Raw genomic sequence first — 27,604 nt, forward strand, 5'->3', positions numbered from 1 at the left:
GTACAATCACCAATAGGCGGAGTGGCCTCTGAGACATACAGTATTTTACAAGCTTTTATCTATCCATAGGCTTTTAAGGGCTCAGCAAAAAATGTAAATATAATTGTGTCTGCAGTCATTTTTTAACTCCCCTCTAACACAGAGAAGAGCAATCATAATTCAAATGTTGTAATGAACTGCACCAAGATACAGGAATTGTGACTACTGAACAGCTCATGTAAAGGAGAATATGCAAAACACATAAGAAGTCAAATAGATTACATTCAACTGCAAGGATTGTTTGATACATAAAAACATTGGGGTTGAGCTTAGTGATTGAGGTGAAGCTTCACTTCATAAAGAATACCCAATCAGGAGCAAGGGAAATTTTTTAAAAAAAGGTAATTTTTGCTTGCACATGATTTGATAATGGAAATCAGCAGAGCTTTACCACATTCACTAAGCTCTGGGAAAATGAGTGCACAGTCTATTTGCCTTTAGTAAATCAACCCTGTTAACTCACTTTTTTTTCAACATAAAGTATGTACTTTTCATGACACAGCACAAACGCTAACAAATTGTGTATCATGAGATAAAAGAGAGAAACCGACACCTCCTGCATCAGATTCTTGCTGAATGCCAAAAATATTTCATTTCAGTCTTCATCAATTTCACAAGCCTGGCCTCTGCTGGCTTAAATTACACAGTGATATATCTTTGATATTATATTTCATTTCCTAATGGACTGTGTAATTCTTTAAACCTGCTCTGGGGAAAATTGATGTCAAGCTAATTTTCCTTACATTTCTGAAACAACCCATCTGTTGCATCGCAAGATAAATGTACAAATAATTCTGTATGTGCAACATGGTAAACTTGGTATTGCGTCATTCAATCCTTAAAAAGAACACATTTGCATATGCATAAAACATTCTGACTGTAACATAATTCACGCACAGTATTAAAATAAAAATCTAGCTGCTGCTAGTCACTTTTTGGCAGTTGTAAAACTGATTTCAGCAAGCAGTACACAGCAAAACTGTGTGTGGCAAATGTGATCTTTCACACACCAACATAATACCATATGCTACTACATCAGGATGCCACACAGAAAAATGACTGGGCGCCTAAATAATGGATGAAAGTGGCCTTTCATTTGTAAGCTCCATGAGCAGGGCCCTCCCGCCTCTTCTGTATTAAACTGTATTGTAATTGTACATTGTAAAGCACTGCACAAACTGCTGGCACTATATAAATCTTGCATTAATAACTTGTCTGTTATAGTTCGGGCCTTTTCACACTAGAATGCAGTGTGGGAGAGCTTTGTTCTCGCACCACATTCCAATTAGGGAGGATAAAAATCAATGATTTTTTTAAAAAACAAAAAGCTGATTTTTTTTTTTTAATTAAATCAGATTTTTATTTTTTATTTAACCACTTCTGGACCAGAAGGATTTGCTCCCTTAATGACCAGGCCATATTTTGCGATTCGGCACTGTGTTACTTTAATGGACAATTGCGCGGTCGTACGACGCTGTACCTGTACCTTATCTGTAATAAGATTGATTTCCTTTTATTCCCACAAATTGAGCTTTCTTTTGGTGATATTTGATCACCTGTGCGATTTTTATTTTTTGCGCTATAAACAAAAAAAGAGCGACAATTCTAAAAAAAAAACAATCTTTTTCACATTCTGCTATATAACATTCCCAAAAAAAATAATAATCGAAATTTCTTAACATTTTAGGCCAATTTGTTTTCTGCTACATATTTTTGGTAAAAAAAAATTGCAATAAGCGTATTTTGATTGTATTGCGCAAAAGTTTAACTACGGGAAAGATTTATGTCATTTTTATTGTTTTTTTTTTTTCTAGTAATGGAGGCGAGCTGCGATTTTTTGCAGGACTGCGACATTGCGGTGGACAGATCGGACCCCTAACTGACATTTTTGGGGAAACCAGTGACATTACTACAGTAATCAGTGCTTAAAATATGCACTGTTACTGTAATAATGACACTGGCAGGGAAGGGGTTAACAGTGTGGGTGATCAAGGGGTTAAAAGTGTACCTAGGGGCATGTTTCTAACTGTATGGGGGCGTGGCTTATGGAATGACCATAGAGACCTGTGATCCTATATAGAAGGATCACAGGGGCTCTGTGATCATTCCAGGGAGAAGAACGGTCGGCTGTGTTTACAACAGCTGTGCAGATCGCATGCAATGTCTGTGCGATGCAAATTTAACCATTCAGTTTGTATGGCTAAATTTGTAACCCATTAGGAACAAAATGGTACAGGACCCTTTTTTTGGTTTGCACTGGAATCGGATCTCATGGGTTATCACACCCACGCAATCTGATTCTTGTACCTTTTCACCGTTCGCAGTGCAAACTGGGAACCGATCTGGGGGTGTTGTTAACTTTACATTGACACCCGCAGCAGTTTGCAGATGTCAGTGTGAAGCGCCTGCGATCCAGGTGCAATGCGGGAACCCGCACAGGGATCGCAGGGTTTCCCACATTGCACCAGTGTGAACCCAGCTTCAAAGAAATATTAAAGTGGTTCTAAGGGCTTGACATTTTTTACATTTAAATCAGAACTTCTGATAGTTTCAGGGAAGCCTATTCCTTTGTTTCCTGCTACTGGGGAAAATGAAGAACATGGCTTTCCCATTGTATGAATATCCAGCTCAATAAGCCATAACGCCTATAATATGTGCCAGAATTGAATTTCAGACATATGATTGTTATATTCAGCTCCCACTTATGAAAGTAATGATCATTATGGAAAATATAAATGGTTATAGCTAAACAAACGTATTCCATTGTGCAGTTTGCTAAAGGATTCCAGCCCGATTTTATTTATTCATTTGGCTAAATAAGAGCATTTCACAAGCAAAGTGAATGAAAGTTGTAAGATCTATTGATTTAGAGAAATATGCCTCAGTTTGTTCAGGTTGTTTGCCCTTATCCTTTTGAAAAAGCTTCTAAAGATAATATTTTTCAAGTCACCTTGATTCACCAATTTATCAGTTTGCTAATTAACTCGGTCATTCTATATGTTAGTATTTGCTAAAATCTTTTATATTCCAAATAAAAATGAATAAAACATGGTAATAGTTCACTGTGGATACAGAAATCCAGCCTGCAACCATCCGGGACATGTCAAAGGTCCCAGAAAACTTCAGGACCATTCACAAAGTACAGCACATCTCCTGTATGTGCAGTGGGAAGATGGCTGTGCAGTAACAAGGGGTGACAATCAGCTTCCCACACTAAAGATGGGGACCCGAAGACCAGTTATGAACAAGCCAAGGTAAGGATGGTGCTGGATACCTGGACAGGTGAGTGTTCTTTAATTAAAAGTCAGCAGCTACATTATTTGTAGCTGCTCACTTAATTTTTCTCAGACTGAAGCTCCTCTTTAAGGCTCAGTTCACATATATGTGAATTGGATGCGTTTGTAGCTGCATCCAATTTGCATAACATGTTAATCGGACCAGCTTTTAATAGAGCCAGTTCACACATGCGTTGGGCAGTCACAGTGCAGTTTTAGAAAGGGTCTTGTGCGATTTTGGGTCCGGTTCAGGTGCAATTTAGGTAAAAATTTTGCAACTGAATCGCACCTGAACCAGTGAACAGACCTGCACCAGACTCCTGCACTGAAACCGTGCCCGCATATGTGTGAACCCAGCCTAAGGGTCAAAGCGTATGAACGTTTGAAAGAAAAGCTTCATTATGTATTTTATGCATCTAAATTGGACTTATGCCTGCAGTGCAGTATCAGAAAAACAATCTTTCCTGTTAAAATAAATGTATTTTTATTAATGGGACCTCCATAGCTCCAACAAACACATGGAAGAGGTCTTGGAACATCTCCTCTTGCCTTGCATGTTACAGGTGTCAATTGAAAAAAATGGAAGCACAAAAACATTACTGTCACTCTCAATGATCATGATATACCAATATAATTTAGGAATATTCCCTAGACTCATCCTTATCAAGGTAGCACTGCACTCCATAACTATGCTGCTGGCAAAATGTCATTTCTTGCAATGGTGAGCAGTAATGCCAGTGATCAGAGGTGCATAGTGACAGTAATCAGCAATGACCAATAATGCCAGTGATCAGTAGTGAATTTTGTCAGTGGTCAGCAGTGATCAGTGGTGGATAATAACAGTGATCAAAAGTGACCAATGCTGCCAGTGATCAGCAGTAGTGCCAGTGTCACATAATAAGTGGGTCCACAATTGTCATCAAATCTGAGATATGTACTTACACACAGTGGCACAGTCCCGAACCAGTCATCCCACTCTGAATTCCCTCTGTCTGGGCACCAGGAGTCCCAGCTACCAGGTCTATGTCTGTTCCTGCATCTCAGCTAATGCACACAGCATCCATCAACTCTTTTCTTCTCTCTAGGCAGCCAGTGTGACAAATAGGCAGGCTGTACCTATGGGTACAGAGGTAACATGGCTTTGTTTACAGGCAGGCTGTGTTGGGCTCAGGTTTTTTTTACACACCAACAACCCCTTGTTTACAAACTTTCAGGCTGTAACAGAGCCAGAGATTTCAAATGTCAAAGTCCACAGAGCTCACAAAATGATAAAAAACCGGCATTACCAAGGGAGGTTTGGCAAGTTACCATGAATGCACATTGGCACGTAGCTCCCACTCCCACCTGAAAGCAGGGTCCCCAGGAAACAGGGGCATCTGGTAACGCTAGCATATGGTACATTTTAGGGTAAAAATCAGTAAAGATGACTGTTAACTGTCACAAAGCTGTGATTAAATCCTTTCTTTTTTCTACCAAGGTGCAAAGTCCAGAAAGCATAAAGCAATCCAAAGAGATAACATAAGCACACAACATTAATTGTCAGCTGGAGATGAGGTGTGAGATAAGTTCCATCTGACACCACACACCAACTTTTGAAAGCTTACATTTATTTATAGTACATCCCTTACCAGCAAGTAAGCCTTTTAAAGAGACCCTGTCAGGTCTATAAACAAATCAAAATGTCAGTTACCTGCAACAGAAAAGGCAATATGCTTACTTCTCTGGTATCCCATATATCCTACCTTCATCCAGAGCTACAGCCTTTGTCATTCAACACTTCTGGAAATTTTAGATGCCTATATCCTCCACCACACACACACACACATTTGTTCCTTCCTACAAACCCTAATTCCCTACATGACTCAGCAATGATACAAGGGGTGGATAAAGGAACCACAAAGCATGGTGGTAGACAAAGGCATCCAACACTGGAAATGTCAATCAGCCACCAAAGATGTAATATAATACTACTTTTCTTGCCATCATTTTAATTTAAGAGACCTGAAGACAGGTCTTCTACATGTCACAAAAAAACAAGAAAAAACAAACCTCCTCTTATTTGCAATTGCCAACAACTATACTTTTTCCTTTTCTCTGATTTTCATAAATTAGACCACTTATGGTATAATAAACAATAAAACAATATCATAAAGTGTGATATTGGTAGGTTAATTGGATCCTGTATAAAAAATTGGCCCTACTGTGTATGTATGTGAGTTAGGGACCTTAGATTGTACGCTCCTTGAGGGCAGGGACTGATGTGAATGTACAATGTATATGTAAAGCGCTGCGTAAATTGACAGCGCTATATAAGTACCTGAAATAAATAAATAAATATTCTAACAATACATAATATGTTTGGTATTTTCAAATTATTACCTCTTGCGTGTATGATCCATATTGAATGTTTGTTTTACAATTAGGGATGCACCGAAATGAAATTCTTGGCCGAAGCCGAATAATAATGAAATGTTTGGCCGAAGGCCGAAGGCCGAATACCGAACGCGGTGTTTCGCATTTTTTCCATTTATTTTGCCAATTTTTTGTCCTCTCTCTTGTCCTCTCGTGTGTCTCTCTCTCTTGTCCTCTCACTCTCTCTCTCTTGTCCTCTCATGTCTCTCTCTCTCTCTCTCTCTCTTGTCCTCTCATGTCTCTCTCTCTCCCTAAATGTTACTGTAGGGAATGGGATTCAGTGCACACTGCAGCCTTTTACCATAGGGTTAATGTTAGTGACACTGTAGGGATTGGGAAGGATGCTGGGAATGGAAATCAGGAAGCATGCAGGCAGCCTTGTAAATTTTAATTGCACATGCAGGGCACTGGGCAGGTCAGGGTTAATGTGGTAACATCAATTACTCAGTGACAGTCAGTCAGTGTCAGTGTGGACTCGATCAGATTATACAGTGACAGACAGTCTCTCATAGTGGTGGTAGTAGGAGGCTGGAGGTGGACTAGTAGGAGCCTGGAAAGGAGCACAGCCGCATACATACATTACTCACTCGTGCACTGCAGCCCGCCCCACACATTCAGTGAGTCTTACTCTCCTCCCTAGTTTTTTCAATGGCACATTCAGGAAGCCAATCACGCCGTGAGTAGCGGCACAGCAGAACCAATCAGGTGTGCAGGCACGCGTGATTGGTTTGCTGTGCAGCTAATCACGGCGTGATTGGCTTCCTGAATGTGCCATTGAAAAAACTAGGGAGGAGAGTAAGACTCACTGAATGTGTGGGGCGGGCTGCAGTGCACGAGTGAGTAATGGATGTATGCTCACCGCTGAAGTGTCCCGGCTTCACGGAAGTCTGTGAGTCCTCCTCCGAGTCCCTTCCCCCTGTAAATATCGTGACCTCGGCGATATGAATATCGCCTATGGCCACAGAAAGATAGTCGATATCATATCGACAATCGTTCAGCCCTATTGTTCGGCACAAAATTATTTGGCCTTTTGACTTATTCGGCCGAATACCGAAAGTGCCATTTTTTCTATTTTCGGCCGAATAATGTTCGGCCGCCGAATATTCGGTGCATCCCTATTTACAATGGAATAGAAAGTAAAAATAAAGCACACTGGTAACGACAGAATAATCACACTTACAGCACATGGAATCTGTTCACTGACAGTTCAGCAAAACCTCCAAGATACATGCTTGTATTTACACCACATAGAACAGACAGAAACTCAGGGACACATAATAAATCCAACATGCTATTCCACATACATCCCCCCTCAGATACTGGTTATCATGCCACTTCATATGTTAGGAATTTCGAGTGGCTACAAAAAAGAAGCACTCTCTTACCTATAGTACAGAAGAATCGATTTTACCCCAGCAGGCAGGTGCTGCTCTTTATTTTAAAACCTACACTGGATAAATGACTAGAAGCTGTATGGTTGCTATGGAGATTACAGGCACTTCCTTTTTTTTAGTTTACAAGGGCCATTTAAATTACTAAGACAAGCACATGATACAGAAAGTTAGCTGTTACATGCTAGTTTGCATTATTTATGGTGTTCATGGAAAGTTATGAAAACTGATGCAAAAACAGCTATGGAAAGCAGCAGATTTATTGTTCATGTTCTAAGCTTCAGGGACCTGAAACTTCATCAGCTGGTATGGAAACGACATTCTGTTGTATTTTATTTTCTAAATGCCCCCATCTTTTTCTTTGGTTGATAATAAGCCATCATACTGTAGCTTACAAGGGGGTATCAAACCACTGTGATTTTATCACTCTGAATTATGAATTATCTTTCTCCCGGCAACATATAGAACAAGCCAGGTATGCTTATTGCTGATAAGCATTTTTCCATCTCTGTTGAGAATTCCTAATTTCCACGCACATATTAAAGCATTTAATAGCAATACATTAGAGAAACATGCTGATCTGTGAACAGGAAGCTAATTCTGTGACTGGTCAGATCAGATCACAAGCAATGTAATCCATTAAAGAAGTTTTCTCAATGGAGGAGGAGGAGGGAGGGGGCACCTCCATGTTGGACCATCTGTACAGCTGTTCTACCTAAAGACATAGAAAACTCACCCAAGCTCTACTGCTGTATGAACAATGTAAGAGTAGAGTACGGGTACTCAGGCTGAGAAATCCACCATAAATGTATTCAACAGAAAGCTTGGTGCTTCTTCTTTAACAATAAGTGCACAACAGCAACGACAGTGTCCATATCTGCTAGCAGACTTCGAGGCTACGGCTGAAACGCATTGCAGATATGAACACTGTCATTGCTGTTGTGCACTAATAAAAGTTTGACAAAGAAGAAGCATTGAGTGACCGGCTTTCTGTTGGTTAATCGTTCTGCCAAAAGACCTAAAGCTGTTACAAAAATGTAGCACTGAAGTTCAGAGACTGGAAGAGGATGCGGCATCCCTGCAGGGAAGATTTCTCCTGGATCCAGCTGCCTGTACAACCTAAGGCATACTCCATTAAAGTGATGTGAGTAAAGCTGTAGGGACTTTTTTAACTAAACTTTAGCTTTAAGGCCTGGAAGTTTTTTTTGTTTTGTTTTTTTAACATAAATCTCTAATAAAATGTGATATAACACACAAAGTTGTCAAGGATACATGTATTCTTCTTAAAGAAAGCCCAGTCAAAATTACACAAGGATCTGAAAATGTAATTAACCCCTTCATGCCTAAGCCTTTTTCTGACATTTGTTGCTTACAAGGTAAAATCTGTACTTTAAGAATACAGAAATTACTTAGAACCCCCAAACATTATATATATATATATATATATATATATATATATATATATATATATTTAGCAGAGACCCTAGAGAATAAAATGGTGATTGCCATTTTTATGTCACACGGTATTTGCGCAGCAGGCTTTCAAATGCAATTTTTTTGGAAGAAATACACTTTCATGAATTAAAAAAAAACTGTGAAGTTAGCCCAATTTTTTTTGTATAATGTGAAAGATGATGTTACGCCGAGTAAACAGATACCTAACATGTCATGCTTTAAAATTGCACACACTCGTGGAATGGAGACAAACTACAGTACTTAAAAATCTTCATAGGTGACAATCTAATATGTTAACGGTTAACTGTTTAGAGTTACAGAGGAGATCTTGTGCCAGAATTAGGCCCCTTTCACACAGGCGGACCGTTCAGATCCACCTGTCAGTTTTTTTGGCAGATCTGAACGGTCCCCCCATGCATCTCTATGGGGCATCGGATTTCAGCAGAGACATGTCCGCTGACATCCGATCCGATCCGTCAAATCTGGACGGATGGAAACCCTATTTTCCATCCATCCAGCGGATCAGATGAGTCCGTTCCCATCCGATTCCCCCATAGAGATGCATTGGGGCCCTGACAGCTGTGTCTCTGCACACAGCACGGAGAACAGCTGTCATCCTCCTGCTCAGCGGGGGATCGGCGGATCAATCCCCTGCTGAGATAAACGGAGTCCGTCTGACCGACGGACTGTGTGAAAGAGCCCCTAATGCTCTCGCTCTAACGACCACAGAGAAACCTCACATGTGTGGTTTGAACACTGTTAACATATGCAGGTGTGAGTTACATATGCGTTCACTTCTGAGGGATGTGGCGCTTTAAACATTTTTTTTTTCTTATTTATTTTGTTTTCTTCTTTTAATTTTTATACTGTCCCTTTAAAAAAAAATGTCATCACTTTTATTGCTGTCATAAGAAATGTAAACATTCCTAGTGACAGTAATAGTCAGTGGCAGTTACTCTTTATGGAGGGATCTGGGGGTCTTAAAAGACTTAAAAGCATTCAAAATGCCAAGTTTGGCTGTTTTGAATACTGTCATTTTTTTTTTTTTTTTTTTAAATCTGGGGCCTTTAAGGCTCCAGTACCCGGAAGTGATGTTATTACATTGCTTCCAAGTTTTTTACATCAGGGACCCAATCAAAGCCGAATCCAGGTTTGTCCAGGTCTTCGGTCAGCCGGTGGACGTGCCTCCCAGTCGCTTGGGTCTTCTGGTGGGACGGGAGATCCAGGCGAGCCGTGGAAGGTGGCGGGAGGGACGTCCCCTCTGGGTGTTGTAATGACAACCGAGCGGCTGCTCAGCCGCATTGGTTGTTATTACAAGAAAGCCAACCGTCGGCTCTTAACAATGGTACCAGGGTGATGCCTCTAGATGCAGGCATCAGCCCGGTACAATCCCCTGAAGCCGAGGCCACATATTTGCGTTCCATCGGTGTTAAGGGGTTAAATTAGTATAATTGAGCAGTCATGCTAACGAAAATGCCCAAGTCCTTATGTAATTTAAAATGGAACTTTATTCAGAAAATTAAGATCACTTCAGACTGGCCCCTTTTACAGGTATACTGTAACTATGTGAAAAATTACAAATAGGTGCCTATACTTTCTCAAATCCAGCAGGACACATGCACATGTTCAGTTGCTCTCTGTTTTTGGAACTGTGCCTAAAATTAGAGCTACTAGAGGCCAATCAGCTGACAGCTTTAAGATTTAAGGTTGCTTAAGGCTCCATTCACACCTGGGCGTTTTTGAGTGTTTTCCACTTCCAAAAACGCTAAAAAAAAAACGTTCCAAAACGCCCAACAAGTAAAACCCCATTCATTTAAATGGCCCCTGTTCACATCTGAGCATTTTGCAAAACGCCTATAGCTTAAAAAAGTACATGAGCTTCTTTTTGTGCTGATTACCAGCGTTTTTGATAGATGTCAATGACTGCCTCCAAAAACGCCTGGAAAAAAAGCCTGAAAATCGGGGTAAAATCGCGGTAAAACGCTACGCTCAAGTGTGAATGCAGCCTAAGGGGAAAGAAAATAACAGCAATGACACAGACTGTGCTGAGGGAACACAGATTATGGAAAGATAAAATAAAAGCAGGAGAGGTGACAGGACAAACTCTTCTGCCAGGGAGACCAGTGGATTGAACAAAAAAAACAATGAGCTGCTTCCCCCATTCACACATTCGCAGTCTGTAAACTTCCGCACTGTAAAACTTGGTCAGCCTTCCTTGCTATCTGAGCCAAGACATGCCATCAATGCTGGAAATGTGGAAATGCACACATTTTAGTTACAGAAATTGACACAGATTTTGAGACCAAGGAGAGGGGGAGAGATTCCAGTATGGAAGTGACTGCTCTCTTACTAATGTATTCCATATTAAAGACATAGTTTATCCTATTACACCATTCTTTTAACTCTGGGGCATTTACTTCACGCCATTTCTTTGGTATTGTTCCCTTTGCTGCATATAGGTGTACGTTTAGTAAACTGAGAAGTTTTCTCTCAGTTGACTTCTCAGCAATTCTCGGAGAAAAATTATCAACTCTGGTACCCAGTTTAGGTGGTCGAGAACTTCAATTCTCAAAGGGTGATTAGAGGAGAATTTTTTTCTCTGAAAACGGTCATGATCCCTGTATAACTGGGTGGACTGCCTGTAATCTCACGAGATTTTGTGAGATTACAGTGCCGCCAAGTTTAAGCCTCGGTTCACATTTATGCGATGCGGGAAGGCTGCGAATCCGCAGCCTGTTCCCGCATCGCACACGCACCCCCGGCAGTTCACACTGCCATATGCGATACGCTGGGGGGTGTCAATGTAATGTTAACGACACCCCCAGTTTGACCGCATATCGCAGTGCGATCGTGCAGTTCGCACAGGATCGGATCGCACAAGTGTGAACCGCTGTGCGATCCGATCCTGATGCGGCTGCCAAAAAGGGTCCTGTGCGTGTTTGGTGCGGCTGCGGTGCGAATTTAGCCATACAAACTGTATGGCTAAACTCGCACCGCACAGCCGATCGCATGTAATGTCGGAGCAGTGCGCGCCGATATTACATGCGAACCCCACACACGCACAAGTGTGAACCGGGCTAAAAAGTGAAACCAAAGTTTAAAAGCACTCGTAATGACATGTTCTGACACATGAAAACTAACGGAATATCTATCTATCTACACACACACACAAACACCTATACAGTATATATACATATATACATACAGTGTATATACATATGTACATACAGTATATATATATATATATATATATATATATATATACACCAGTACATACAGTATATATATACCAGTACATACAGTATATATATACCAGTACATACAGTATATATATATATATATATATACACCAGTACATACAGTATATATATATACCAGTACATACAGTATATATATATATATATATACATACACCAGTACATACAGTATATATATATACCAGTACATACAGTATATATATATATATATATATATATATATATATATATATATATATATATACACCAGTACATACAGTATATATATATATATACACCAGTACATACAGTATATATATACCAGTACATACAGTATATATATGTATATATATATATATATATATATATATATATATATATATATATATATACATACACACATACATACATACCATATATACATATATATATCTATTTTTTTTTTTAGTTTTGAACCCACTGGTGCTGATATATCAGAAGAAAGAAGTCTTCTTCCTCTATCACACCAGCTTCTCCCCCTGATTCTCCACCTCTGAGCTGGAGAATCTGGAATGGAGATATTTCAGAGTCTTCAGATCTCACTTTTCTAAACTGGCCGTTTGTGACAGAAACGGTCATGTACTGTGATGAGAAGAGAAGAACATGTTCTCTGCTCCTCATCTCAGCAAACTAAATGGTAACTCATCAGAGATCAGTCATGATCCTCAGGATCACGGCTTTTCTCTGTTTATTAAAAGTACACCTTAGCAAGGTGGGGACTAGAGTTACTTTATATTGTTTTAGTGGTATTGTCGTTTTATGAAATAGGCAAACCCATGGGTCATTTGGGATCATTGTTTCAGTAATTTCACCAATTATTTGTCGTACCTTTGTCCAAAATTCTTTAATTTTTTGTCATTCCCACAATATGTGGTACATCATTCCAATACTTCCACATTCCCTCCAGCATTTATCTGTTTTATCTGATTGATATTTGTGTATTAATTCTGGTGTAATGTACCATCTTAACAAACATTTATAATTTAGTTCTATGGTTCCTACATCTATAGCTACACATCCAACTGCCCTCAGTACCACATCCGATTCTTGTTTTGATAATTGTGTCCCAGTTTCTTTTTCCAATTTTGCCATGAATGACAAGTGCCACTCCGTCAACATCTTGTATATTTGAGATGTTCCATGTTTTAGACTCGATTCACACTAGCGCGACTTGTCAGGCGACTTGTCAGCCTGACAAGTCACGCTCCCTTGCGGTCCATTGACCGCTACAGGATCCGTTCTAATAGGAGCGACACAAGTCGCTCCGACTTAGAAAAAGGGTCCTGTACTACTTCGGGGCGACCTCGGAGCGACTTGCATAGACTTCCATTATGTGAAGTTCATGCAAGTCGCTCCGAAGTTGTGGTGCATGGGAATGCACAAGTCGCCCCCGAAGTAGTACAGAGTTGTGCCGCCCCAGTGTGAACCGAGCCTTAGAGTTGATGTATAACATAGTTTTTCAACAATATTTAGTGTTTTCTCCGATCTAATCGGTTGTGGTAATGAATTCACAAAGTGGCTCAACTGGAGATACCTCCATTCATCCAGTTTCATCCCTTTATCATTACATTTTTAATTTTGAAGTGTTTTAATACAACCCTTGTGAACTATGTCTTTTAATTGAGTGTTTCCTATCCAGTTTTCTTTCATTCCCTGGTGGGAAATAGTTTAGTAATAGCCAGGAGGAAAACCCAATAAACATGAAAAGAAAATGGAAAAAATGGATAGATTTTAAAAAATCAAGCAAATATGTAGAAATTAATACTTAAATATTACGAAAGAAATAATAATAGAGATGGCAAAAGAGTAGGCTAAAGATGAATACGGAGGAGAGATGGGGAAGGAGGGGGGGGGGAGGGAAGAGGGGAGGGAGAGGGAAGATAGAAAAGGGAAAAATGTATTGTAAGGCAAAATTTTTTCTTTTTTTTGCAAATTTGATTTTATGCATTACCTATTATTACCTACCTACTATTACCTACCCATTATTGATGATATATGCATTACCTTTTGAAATGTTTGTAAATTTAATAATAATAATAAAAATTTAAATAGGAAAAAAAAAAGGAAGTGACTGCTCTCGGCTTTAAAAGAGAAGTATGGCTTTGTTTTTGTTTTTTTGAGTATTATACTTACCTAGGTGGATGTAGCATTGGCCTGATGCTGCATCTGTCCCCCAGCGCCTCTCCACTGGGAACTGAGCGATCGAACACGACTGATTGCTCAGTTCTGACAGCTTATCGAGCAGAGAGCAGCTGACTGTCTGACCTCCTCCTCACTCATTGGAGCACTGAGCTGTGGAGGGGCGGGGAGCGGCTGGCTCAGGCTCTCAGCGGATCGCTGAGAGGCTGAGCCGGGTGTCATTCCAGGCACCTGGCGGATCCCAACTTCGATTGTAGTGATGACATGGTGCCTGGACCGACATCTGTCACGTCAGCAGAGAGCGGACTTCAGCCCGATCTCTGATAAAAATGGGTCACAGGAGTGCAGAACAAATTGCACTCCTGTGATCCATAGAAGTACAGCCAAACGAGCTTTGGCTGTACATCTCATTTAACAAAATGGCAGCCTCCAGCAAGAAGAAATAGGAACAATGCTGGAGGCAATTTACAGCACACACTCATTTTGGTAGCATGATTATTAATGTGGAATGTGTGTTCTTTTGTTAAATTTTTATCAGACTGTTATAGGTAAAATTCCATTTTAACCACTTCCGCCCACCGCAGCTGGCTTGGCTGCGCGACTCCCCATACCTGTACGGCGATACGCGGGAGTGATTAGCCAGCGAGGAAGCTGATTCACGGGGCCGGCAGCCAATATTGCCACCGGGGACCCACAATCGCTCCCCATGGAGAGAGAATAGCGGTGTGCTGTTGTAAACACTACAGACCATTGTTCTCTCAAGAATCAGCACAGACCGCCTGTGTTCCTTCTATTTCGGATCACAGATCTCTGTGTTGATTTCACAAGCCCATCCCCCTTACAACTGAAAACACCCCTAGGCATACACTTAACCCCTTGTTCGCCCCAGAGTTAACCCCTTCCCTGCCAGTGTCATTATTACAGTAACAGTGCATATTTTTAGCACTGATTAATGTAGTAATGTCACTGGTCCTCCCAAAAGTGTCAAAAATGTCAGTTATGCCCCATACACACGTGCAGATTATCTGCAGACTTTTGTCTGCAGACTTACCTTTTCTATGTAGTGCAAGGGCCTGCCGGATTGCATACAAATTGAAAGTGTTTAGGTTTGACCTCATATTATATGGTTTTGGTAAGTCTGCAGACAAAAGTCTGCAGATAATCTGCACGTGTGTATGGGGCATTAGGTGTCCGATCTGTCTGCCGCAATGTCGCAGTCCCACTAAAAATTGCTGATTGCCGTCATTACTAGTAAAAAATAATAAATAAATAAAAATGACATAAATCGTTCCCCTAGTTTGTGGATGTGATTACTTTTGTGCTAAACAATCAAAATACACTTAATGGGATTTTTTTTTTACAAAACATATGTAGTAATACAAATTGTCCTAAAATTATGAAAAATTTTGATTTTTCCATTTTTTATTTTGGGAATGTTATATAGCAGAATGTGAAAAATAGTTTTTTTTTTTTCCAGAATAGTCGCTATTTTTTTGATTATAGCACAAAAAAATAAAAATCGCACAGGTGATCAAATACCACCAAAAGAAAGCTCTATTAGTGGGAAAAAAAGGACATCAATTTTATTTGGGTACGGCGTCGCACGACCGCGCAAACGTCTGTTAAAATAACGCAGTGCCGAATCGCAAAAAATAGCCAGGTCATTAAGCGGGTAAAACCGGTCCAGAAGTGGCTAATTAATCTGTATGAGCTTGTGGAAGGTGACCAGAAGCCACATGAAATCTGACAGTTGCCACCTGTCAACTGCCTGACCTGGTACATTACATAATAAGAGTCTATGTGTTGCGAAATGATGTTTCCATTTCGATTTGAAGCCAGCTATACATGTCCATAACAGGCAAAATATCAAAATGTTGCTTTCTTGCATCCATGGCAATTCTGGAGTCATTCTAAACACAGAGTACAGAATACCTCCAGAAACATCATTTGCAGCTGGTGTGAGTGGTTCACTGCTCCTAGCTTTCCCTTATAGCAAAAGTGGAAGAGATTATGTGATTATACAGTAGAAGGTTAACCCTCCCATTTAGCAGTCCCACTTCAATTTGTTGAAGGCCCATCTTAGTATCCACAGGACAGAGTTAGGTAAGATTTTGCAATGAACTTTGGTAAACTTAATGCAAAAAAAATACAGTTTAATTAACTCTGATTGTATCACATTGCTAGCCTGTATTCAGATAGTTAATACTTATTTATTACAGGTATCCATATAGTGTTGACAAATTACACAGTGCTTCACATATTGTACATTCACAATCAGCCCCTGCCTTCAAGGAGCTTACAATCTAACTCACATGCATGCATGCATACACATACAAGGGCCAAGTACCAGGGCTGCATACTAAGGAAGTACTTGAATATGCAACTAATCATTTTAAATCAATACATAACTAGACCAAAAGATTTCTTTAATATTTAACTAGAAGGCAAGTGCAGCATTTGGAAGCTGACCTCATGATGCCATACCTTTCCCACAGTTACATGTCTCTCAAGTCCTGCCCAGGGACCCCCTCATATCTCTCTTCTTCCTGGTGGTGCAGATTATGCACATCTGCTTTCATCACAAGGCAATACCATGGTTCTGGACAATGCCCTGGCATTTCTACATATATACAGAAAGTATGTGTTATGGATCTGAAAAGCAGGTGCACTGTAACAGTACTGTGGCGGTGGGGGACAAACAGCCGCAGAAAAGCTTTGAGCTGACAGATCATGCTATTAACTACGAGACGCAGTGCATGGCTTATGCAGGTACAGGTTACTTGCTCAACAAGCAGCACATCCACTGCCTGGCCTGCACAGCTGGATAATAAGTCTATCCATCTTCTGCTACACACTTTAGAACAACAGCTACTTATATCATATGTTAAGAACAAAGGTAAGCAGTTTGAATTCCAATTCACCAGCAGTAAGACAAGCAGCCTCAATGCCATAATACCCTGCATGATGCAAACAGCCACAATGTCAGGAACCCAAAACCCTACAAGCAGCCTGAATGCTATATGCAGTGACGTAACTATAGCCAGAGAAGCCCAAATGGCTGCTATGGGGCCTGGGGGTAAAGGGGGCCCCATTAGCCTAGGCACACAAGGCCAGCAAAGGGGTGGTAAAAACAGGTGGTTGACTCGGCACTGTCTGTCAAACCTGCCCATTGAAGTAAATGAGACTGCAAGCCAAGCATTTGACGAGTGGTATTTCTTTTTGTTATACTTTTTAGAATCTCCCTGGTATCTAACAACCAGTGAAATCAACAACTGGACACAAAGGAAGGCAACCAATATTGCTCAATCATTTATAGACAGCTAAAAACTATAAGCAGACACACTCAGTAATGGACTGCTCATATTGTTACAATTGTTTTCATGTTCCAAACTATTCTAGAGTCTAGTGTCCTTATTACACATCATAAACATATCCTGAGATTGCCAGTATATACATTCAAGCAATTAGCAGATATTCAGAGAGGCCACCTCTCCCTATTCTTTTACTATGTTTACCCGGATGCTATTTCACAATAGTATTCTTCTTCCTACCATAAAATACAATGTGTTGCAATGCAGTGGCAAAATATTTTCACTGTTTGTCATTTTGTTACATAAATACATGTCTGTCGTCTTTTACTAATTGAAAATTTGAATAAACATTATAAAGAGAATGTAGACAGCAATGACTTGCAGTTACACTACACAGTGGTGACTTATAGGGGTGCAGTGTGTATGGCAGGCGCATTGCTTGGGCAACATGACATCACTGTAAAACCATGTGACACATCCAAAGATCCTGTTGTACGTCAGGTCAGCATGTGATGATGAATACACTGTGACTGGCTGGTACACATAAAAATTTTTTTTTTATTTATTTATTTTACGAACTTTAGACATTTTTCCCTAATCTTCATTTTATGGGCAATCCACAGATGTCTGGATGACTGGAAACTGTGTCAAAGACTGAGCCAGCTAGAAGTTCAGCTTTGAACTAGCAGTGTGAGCAATGCCAAAGAGACCAGCAGCCGGAGTAGTGCAGAAAGCTAGCACACAGCAAGCAGCCTGAATATCGGGAACCTACTCCTAGTGCTAAACCCTCACTGTGCACCATACTACAGAACTTAGGTTTGATTCTTTGCTTTCCATCGGCAGCCTGCCCTACAAGATTTCCTCTTCTCCATTTCCATCTCCACTGTCTTCCAAGGTCCAATGGAGCCACTCTTACTCCAACCTATGATAGGACGTACATGAGCCTTGTTATGGCATTAGGGATGAGGGTGGTCATGTGACCCAGTGCTTTTTTTAACAAAAGCGATGCTCTGTTTTATAATAGGAGATGAAGGACTCTCACTACAGCTGATGTTGGTGGGGCCGAGGGAAGGGTCATGCATACACTGTGCTAGAAGGGGGACGAGGGACTAAGTACTACTGATGTAAGTGGTAGCTCTACAGTGGCTCGCTACCCCATCCAACTGGACCAGAAGTACAAGCTAGTGTCACTGATACATAAGGAGCATATGACAAAATGCAAGAGACATATTCTTAAATACAGCTGGTTCCCTTGGTGGAAGTAAATACTTTAAAATTAAAAAGAGGTGGGTCAATGCTACTTTAGACAAATGGCTCCATCAATAACATAAAGCCATATCGGATACCCAACATTAGGCAACGGACTCCATCAATAACAGCAAGCCATATAAATATGGAGGACCCAATATTAGCAACGGGGCTCCACCAATAACAGCAAGCCATATGAAAGTCAGTGACCCAACATTGGCCAGAAGGCTCCACCAATAGAAGAAAGCCATATGAATATTGTGGACCAAACATTAGGCAGAAGGCTCCACCAAAAACAGAAAGCCATATATATATTGTGGCCCAAACATTAGGCAGAAGGCTCCACCAATAACTGCAAGTCCCAGAAATACTGGGTAGCAGGTAGAAAGTCATTTGAAAACCACAGAGCCAACATTAAGTAGAGGGCACCACCAATAACAGGCATATGAATAGCGGGCACCCAACATTAGGCAGAAGGCTCCACAAATAATAGAATGTCACGTGAACACTGGGGAGCCAGCATTAGGCAAGAGGCTCCACCAATAACAGCCATATAAATACTGGGGATGCAACATTAGGCAGAAGGCTCCACCAATAACAGCAAGCCATATAAATACCATGGACCAAACATTCGTCAAAAGGCTCCACCAATAACAGTAAGCCATTTGAATACCAGGGATACAACATTAGGCAGAAGGCTCCACCAATAACAGCAAGCCATATGAATACTGGGGATCCAACATTAGGCAGAGGGCTCCACTAATAGCAGTAAGCCATTTGAATACCAGGGACCCAACGTTAGGCAGAAGGTTCCACCAATAACAGCAAGCCATATGAATACTGGGGAGCCAACATTAGGCAGAAGGTTCCACCAATAACAGCAAGCCATGTGAATACTGAGGATCCAACATTAGGCAGAGGGCTCCACTAATAGCAGAAAGCCATATAAATACTGGGGAGCAAACATTGGGCAGAGGCTCCACAAATAACAGCAAGTCACGGAAATACTGGGTAGCCAGCATTAGGTAAGAGGCTCCACCAATAACAGAACGCCATATGAAAACCGCAGAGCCAACATTAGGCAGAAGGCTCCACCAATAACAGCAAGCCATATGAATACTGGAGAGCTAAAATCAGGCAGATAACTCCACCAATAAGGGAAAGACCTATGACTTGTGGGGAGCACACATTGGAGGAGATTTACCAAACGTAGAGCACTCAGAACCTGGTCAAGCTGTGTCTGGTAGCCAATCAGCTTCTAACTTCAGCTTGTTCAATGAAGCTTTGGCAATAATACCTGGAAGCTGATTGGTTTCACTATCCAGCTTTAGTAAATAACCCCCAATATGCTGTATGTAGACTCCAGCAATCCCAGGAGCCAGTAAATAGTCCAGCTGTGCCCGTATCCAGCAGCTGGTAAGTAGTGATGAGGCACAGGATAAGCACAGAACCAACTGTAACCCTCCATCCCACACACATAGGACAGACCTGAGGTGCCCCCATGCCCACACCCCTGGACATACCTCAGGTGCCCCCCATGCCCACACCCCAGCTCTGTCCCTCCATCCCACACACATAGGACATACCTGAGGTGCCCCCCATGCCCACACTGCAGGTCTTTCCCTCCACCCCACACACATAGGACATACCTGAGGTGCCCACTGCCCACCATGCCCACACCCCAGCTCTGTCCCTCCACCCCACACACATAGGAAATACCTGAGGTGCCCCCCATGCCCACACCCCAGCTCTGTCTCTCTACCCCACACACCTAGAACATACCTGAGGTGCCCCCCATGCCCACACCCTAGCTCTGTCCCTCCACCCGAAACACCTAGGACATACCTGAGGTGCCCCCCATGCCCACACCCCAGCTCTGTCCCTCCATCCCACACACATAGGACATACCTGAGGTGCCCCCCATGCCCACACCCCTAGCTCTGTCCCTCCATCCCACACACATAGGACATACCTGAGGTGCCCCCCATGCCCACACCCCAGCTCTGTCCCTCCATCCCACACACATAGGACATACCTGAGGTGCCCCCCATGCCCACACCCCAGCTCTGTCCCTCCATCCCACAAACCTAGGAAATACCTCAGGTGCCCCCCATGCCCACACCCCAGCTCTGTCCCTCCATCCCACACACATAGGACATACCTGAGGTGCCCCCATGCCCACACCCCTAGCTCTGTCGTCCTATGAATTCTGCCTGCCCTGGGGCACACACTATACTGCTCCCATAGACAATGCTGGACTATGTTAATGAGCATGAGCAGCGCCTGTACTTACTTGTAGGTGAGTTCGCCCAGCGTTATATAAGGATACATTAGAATAACAGTAAGCTCACCTGTGTCCGCTCCTCGGCACACCACCCCTGTCATCTCCGGTCCCCCCCTCCCCCCGGTATCATCATTTCTCTCCGTTCTCCGGCGCGCTCCTCCGAGCACTCGCTGCGCGCACACAGCACGGAGCAGCCAGGCACACGTAAGGGGGGTGAGGGGGGATGTCAGCAGCGCTCTCATTGGCCAGAGGGAAGAGGGGTCTGCGGTGTGATGGAACCTGTGATTGGCAGGGTGTATGGTGGGCGGGGTAGATGGTCAGTAAGAGAGTTAGGGGGTGACGTATGCTGTGTGGGGGGAAAGAGGCGCTGGGCACTGGTCGGGGTACGGTTGTGTGTGCTCAGCTCTATTAACTATCAGTATTACTGGCCTGACTCACTCTGCTTACTCTGTGACTCACATGGAGCAAGTCAACTCCAGACCTGCACACTTTTTCTTCTTTCCTAGAGAGTATTGAAACCACTGGATCAGCATGACACCTGGCATTCCCAGCTCAGATCTGAGGATCTGCCTCATGCAGTACTGCATTGTCAGGTATTCAGTGTACAACTTTGGCATCTGCCGCCATACATGAACTCCTGCGCATGTGTCATCGCGGCGCAGCCAATCAAAACAGCTGAAGACCAGAACCCAGAAGAAGAACAGCCACTGGTGAGGAAGCTCTGGACCAGGGCATCACTGGAGTGGACATGAGTATGGTTCCGCTTCAAACTCGGAGACTTACACCGCTTAGATTTAAATAATACAACAAATAAATATGAGAGCCGCATTCATCTGTGTATTTTCTATCTGCCAAGAGTACCTCCCATTATGTGTGGAAATAGGAAATGTGCCAAACAAAAATAATGTACTACATTATATTTTTAAAAATTCATATCAAATTTTATTGAATACATTAAAATTACATTCCAGCCTAAAAACTGTTTTTTCAGAGTGAAAATCTTATGCTATTCAAGTATACTGTACAGCGATAGTTGCTCAACATGTTTCGCCAGGAGATGGCTTCTTCAGGAGACTTTTCTACTATACTGTACAAGATGTTCACTGTAGACAAAAAGTATACACTTAAAAACAGTATGTAATGGGGCCAGAAGGCCGTTAGTCACAATTCTTACAAAATCCATTACATAATAATAATTTATGTAAGAATTGAGACTAACGGCCTTCTGGCCCCATTACATACTGTTTTTAAATGTATACTTTTTGTCTGCAGTAAACATCTATTACAGTAAAATAGAAAAGTCTCCTGAAGAAGCCATCTCCTGGCGAAACATGTTGAGCAACTATCAATGTACAATATACGTGAATCGCAAAAGATTTTCACTCTGAAAAAACAGTTTTTAAGGCTGGAATGTCATTTTAATGTATTCAATAAAATTTGTTGTTGTTTTTTGTTTGTTTTTTAAAGATGTAGTACATTATTTTTGTTTGGCACATTAAAAGTTGCCAATTCTTATTTCCATATGTATTCTTCAGTTTATGGGATGTGGTGCCTTGCTCCCCAGTTCTTTGACTGATACTCTAAAACACCTCCCATTATGGGTAAATGTCTGGACAAGAGACCTATTGTCCCGATTAGACATTTAAAAATATCCTTCATCACAGAGAGAATGCAAATTCCGGACGCACTCCCAATCCCTGTAACTCCACTGTCTGATAATTGCAGATCACAGACACAGTGTACAGAGCCAATCACAGAGACTCTGTGCCTTGTGATTGCTGTGATGGCTAATCCAAGCTATTACAGATGTAAACACTGCTGGTGATTATATTTGCGAGCCCTGCCCTTCCACTCTCAATGGCACATATCTGATCACAGTGATCAGAGAAGAAGAGCAAGCAGTGGCTGTGGAAGAGGCTAAGCTTCATTCAAGGGGGGGAGGGGGGTAGGAAGTGGGTTATTAACCACTTGCCTACTGGGCACTTTCACCCTCTTCCTGCCCAGGCTAATTTTCAGCTTTCAGCACTGTCACATTTTGAATGACAATTGCGTGGTCATGCAGCACTGCGCCCAAATTAAATATTTTTGAGACAGATAGAGCTTTCTTTTGGTTATATTTAACCACTACTGGGTTTTTATTTTTTGCTAAACAAGCAAAAAGCAAAAAAAAAAATAATTTTAAATACGTTTTTCTTAGTTTCTATTATAAAATTGTGTGCACTGATTAGGCTGCACTGATGGGCACCAATAGGCTGCACTGATGGGGTGGCACTGATAGAATGATGAGACTGCACTGATATGCAGCACTGAGGGGCACTAATAGGCAGCACTGATGGGCACTGATAGGCAGCTCTAAATGGGCACTGATAGGTGGCACTGACAGGCAGCACTGATGGGCACTGATTGGCAGCACTGATGGGCACTGACAGGCAGCATTGATGGGCAATGATTGGCAACACTGGTTGGCACTGTTAGGGCTGCACTGATAATCAGGACACCAGATGTCCCCTTTCACACTGACTGATTACCGTCTCTCCTCTCCCGCTGTCAGCATGAGGAGAGGACTGCTGATAACCGGAAAATTTTGTTTTCGCTGTACACAGCTAGTCACATGACAAAGTGCCACTGTGATTGCCTCTTTACCCCAATCTGTGATCAGCTGTGTCCGAAGCACACTACAGGGTGCACAGGAATCACAATTTACTGACAGCCAAAGATGGTGGGGGTAAAACTCCAAGTTTAAAGTGGTTGTAAATAGTGTTGAGCGAACACGGACTGTATTATTCGTGTTCGTACCGAATAATTGGATTTTTGTTACCCGAACACGGACACGAAAACTTTACTGTATATTCGGGTAAAAATCCGTGTTCGGTCGTTTTATTTCCGGGTTTTGCATGCTTTGGCGCGCTTTTCATGGCGGGCTTTCAACAGCCAATCAACAAGCGTTTAACTGGTGTGCCTAAGCCATCCCAGCAATGCCTACAAATGTATCAGTAGCTGTGATTGGCCGTCTGAAGCATGTGACCAAGTCTTTATAAGTTTGAGGCAGCGCCGCTGCGGCGTCATTCTGCTGTTTAGTTCAGGGAGAGAGCACACATCAACGTGCTGGCTGCTGATTAGGGACAGACAGGAAAAAAAAAACATTTGTGTCCGGATAGAATTGAGGGACAGGTTGGAGTGTGTTAGGCAGGCGAGTTGTAGGCATTTTAGGGAGAGAATCTGCTGATTTTTAGGGTCAGTGTGTTCTACAAACTACAATCGATATTGCTGTGTGGGGTGGGGTTTGCAGTGACCGATCTACGATCTTAGCAATCCTTTTAGGGACAGAGTCTGCTGATTTTTAGGGTCAGACAGTGCGTTCTACAAACTACAATCGATATTGCTGTGTGGGGTGGGGTTTGCAGTGACCGATCTACGATCTTAGCAATCCTTTTAGGGACAGAGTCTTCTGATTTTTAGGGTCAGACAGTGTGTTCTACAAACTACAATCGATATTGCTGTGTGGTGTGGGATAGGAGATAGGCAGGTGTCAGTGGTCCACATCCATTTTGCTGTGTGTGGGCTGCAGTGAACACAATCTTTTTGGGGTGCAGTGAACACAATCTTTTTGGGGTACAGTGAACACAATCTTTTTGGGGTGCTGGCTGCTGATTAGGGACAGACAGGAAAAAAAAAAACATTTGTGTCCGGATAGAATTGAGGGACAGGTCGGAGTGTGTTAGGCAGGGCGAGTTGTAGGCATTTTAGGGAGAGAGTCTGCTGATTTTTAGGGTCAGTGTGTTCTACAAACTACAATCGATATTGCTGTGTGGGGTGGGGTTTGCAGTGACCGATCTACTATCTTATCAATCCTTTTAGGGACAGAGTCTGCTGATTTTTAGGGTCAGACAGTGCGTTCTACAAACTACAATCGATATTGCTGTGTGGGGGGGGGGGTTTGCAGTCACCCGATCTACGATCTTATCAATCCTTTTAGGGACAGAGTCTGCTGATTTTTAGGGTCAGACAGTGTGTTCTACAAACTACAATCGATATTGCTGTGTGGTGTGGGATAGGAGATAGGCAGGTGTCAGTGGTCCACATCCATTTTGCTGTGTGTGGGCTGCAGTGAACACAATCTTTTTGGGGTGCAGTGAACACAATCTTTTTGGGGTACAGTGAACACAATCTTTTTGGGGTGCAGTGAACACAATCTTTTTGGGTTGCAGTGAACACAATCTTTTTGGGGTGCAGTGAACACAATCTTTTTTGCCCACTGAGGAGGAGGGAGAAAAGTATTTTTCTATCAGGCACTGTGTGCAGCATTTTTCCTTCAGCTGTGCTGTGCTGAGTGACTGATCATACACTGCTGTGTTCAGTTCACATGTGCTAATATTGAGTGGTTTCAAAAATCATACACTTTTTTTCTATTCCACTATTCAATATACAGCCTTGGGTTAAAAAAAATTAAATTGTGGCCTGCAGCAGAGCTGAATGATATTTGGGGTTTTTGGGGTTCATCTCATACTTCTGAAGATTTGAGGGTGCTGCCTGTTCCATACTCCTCCTACTCCTCATCCAGCCTTTTAGGGGTACAAACAATAGTAATTGGGGCCTAGTGTGCTTCTGTATGTGTGAGATACATACACTTTTTTTGATCATATTTCCTATTCCGCTATTCAATAAAAACCTTTGGGGATCAATTAAATTGCGGGATGGTCTGTGTTGGTACGTGTGAGATCCACCTTTCCAAGTTTTTGGGGTTCATCTCATACTTCTGAAGATTTGAGGGTGCTGCCTGTTCCATACAGTGTTGGGGGTAACGAGTTACAATGTAACGGATTACAGTAACTACGTTACTTTTTTTGGTAACGTAGTAATGTAACGAGTTACATTGGTAAGATCGGTAACTAAATTACTTTACATGGCTTGAGGAACGCACTTTCCTGCGTTACTCAAGCCGTGAGGTCATATAATCATCAGGGCAGCTTTATTCCCAGGGGCTTTTATATTAAATAAGATTCCCAGGAGGGTCCCAGGAGGCGAACTATTTCTCCATTTTCGGGCGCGTAGGTATACATGCAGAAGCGCCGCTGTATTGCACTTGAACTAAGTTCCGGCTGGGCGCCGGCCAGTCCGCGCACTGCCTGAGTGCCTGCCTAGCCTATCCTCTGCGGCTCTGTCCTCCTCGTCAGCGGAGTGATTCTCCCGCCGCAGGAGCCGTGGGCGTGGACTCGGAGACAGTGAGGGAGAAGAAGTGAGAGTCTGTCTAGCCTAGCAGGTAAGTGTCGCGACAGCCCCTTTCCTAGCTCACTGTCACCGCTCAGCCGTGCCCCCAGTTTTGCTTCTGGTAAAAGCAGCATTTAGCACATACAGTCTTCTCACTGCCTCCATAAATGATAAGCTTTTTCAGCTCCCTGGCGCTGCCCGCTGGCATGATGTAAATGATCGATCACGGGTCCTTCTGTCTGTGCACTCTCCAACCATCTGGGGGCACGCTGTGGTCACTCTGTGGTCAATCTGGGGGCACGCTGTGGTCACTCTGTGGTCAATCTGGGGGCACGCTGTGGTCACTCTGTGGTCAATCTGGGGGCACGCTGTGGTCACTCTGGGGGCACGCTGTGGTCACTCTGTGGTCAATCTGGGGGCACGCTGTGGTCAATCTGGGGGCACGCTGTGGTCAATCATGGGGAACGCTGTGGTCACTCTGTGGTCAATCTGGGGGCACGCTGTGGTCACTCTGGCATTGAAAGGTGGCACGCTGTGGTCAGTCTGCATTGAAAGGAGGCACGCTGTTGTCAGTCTGCCATTGAAAGGGGGCACGCTGTGGTCAGTCTGGCATTGAAAGGGGGCACACTGTGGTCACTCTGGCATTGAAAGGGGGCATGGTGGGTAGGAAAGTGCGCTGATTCAATATAGGGTGTGCTGCTACCTTAGAGTGTATGTTGTAGAATATGTAAAGAAATCAGGTGCGCTGCCCTAGTGCATATGTGCAACATACACGATGATGCAAACAAATAAACCAAAAATGCAATAATAATGCAAAAAAATGAAAACGTATGCAATTCGTGTAAAACAAAAAATGTCCAGAAGGTGACTAGTGATACACCAATGTGCAATAAACGTCCATGTTATAAGTCCATAAATAAAGTGCAAAAAATGGTGACATAAACTTCCAGCTTGGGGAAAGGTGAACTGTGATTGGAAGGTGCAAAGTCCCACCACCAGCTTGGCCTCTTACCAGAAGTTAAACGTTAAGGGCATATATGAATATGACCGCTCCAAAGGTCATGCAGCCAGGTAGAAAAGTTCCCAGAAATACAGAAGGCACTCTGACACACTCGTGCTCCCTAGACTCTTACCGGACAAAAGCCAAACAAGAAGCCTGGTTCTATGGTGATGAGTGGTCCTGCCGGGGGTTACTGGACTCTAGGATGGCTGATGTAGTTGCTTGTGTCCAAGAGGAACAGACCCAGTCAGAAAGCCTGACGAAAGAAGATCCTGCCAAAGGTGACTAGACTCTGATTGGCTGCTGTAACTCCTTAGTCTGGTTGACCTCAATAATAGGGGACACAACAGAGGGGACCGCAATGGTGCATTACCAACAGTAGATATTTATTAAAAACAAATGGTTGCACTTACAGTTGTGAAGACAATAATAGCGAGTTCCCTCACGGGGGAGCTGTATGGCGGGGTCCGCCTGCAGTGCGGACCGCTGCCTGGTCTAGATGTGATGACGCGGCGCCTCCTCTCTGACGCGTTTCTCCCGATAGGGCATCCACTTAGATAGGAGGTA

At 42.6% G+C, this 27,604-nt stretch overlaps 1 protein-coding gene across 3 annotated transcripts in view; it reads right to left on the minus strand.

The window, feature by feature from the left end:
• TPST1 (tyrosylprotein sulfotransferase 1) overlaps positions 1-21,103 on the minus strand; it is a 257,483-nt gene extending 236,380 nt beyond the window's left edge. Inside the window, exon 1 of one of the 3 annotated variants that reach the window (XM_082245958.1) lies at positions 20,897-21,103. The gene's annotated coding sequence lies outside the window, so the exon portion shown is untranslated. The remainder of the gene's footprint in view (positions 1-20,896) is intronic. The other 2 variants (XM_082245951.1, XM_082245952.1) reach the window with 2 other exon arrangements.
• Between the last annotated feature and the right edge of the window lie 6,501 nt (positions 21,104-27,604).

Source organism: Pelophylax lessonae (assembly GCF_965119305.1).
Source record: "Pelophylax lessonae genome assembly, chromosome: 2".
Classification (NCBI taxonomy): domain Eukaryota; kingdom Metazoa; phylum Chordata; class Amphibia; order Anura; family Ranidae; genus Pelophylax; species Pelophylax lessonae.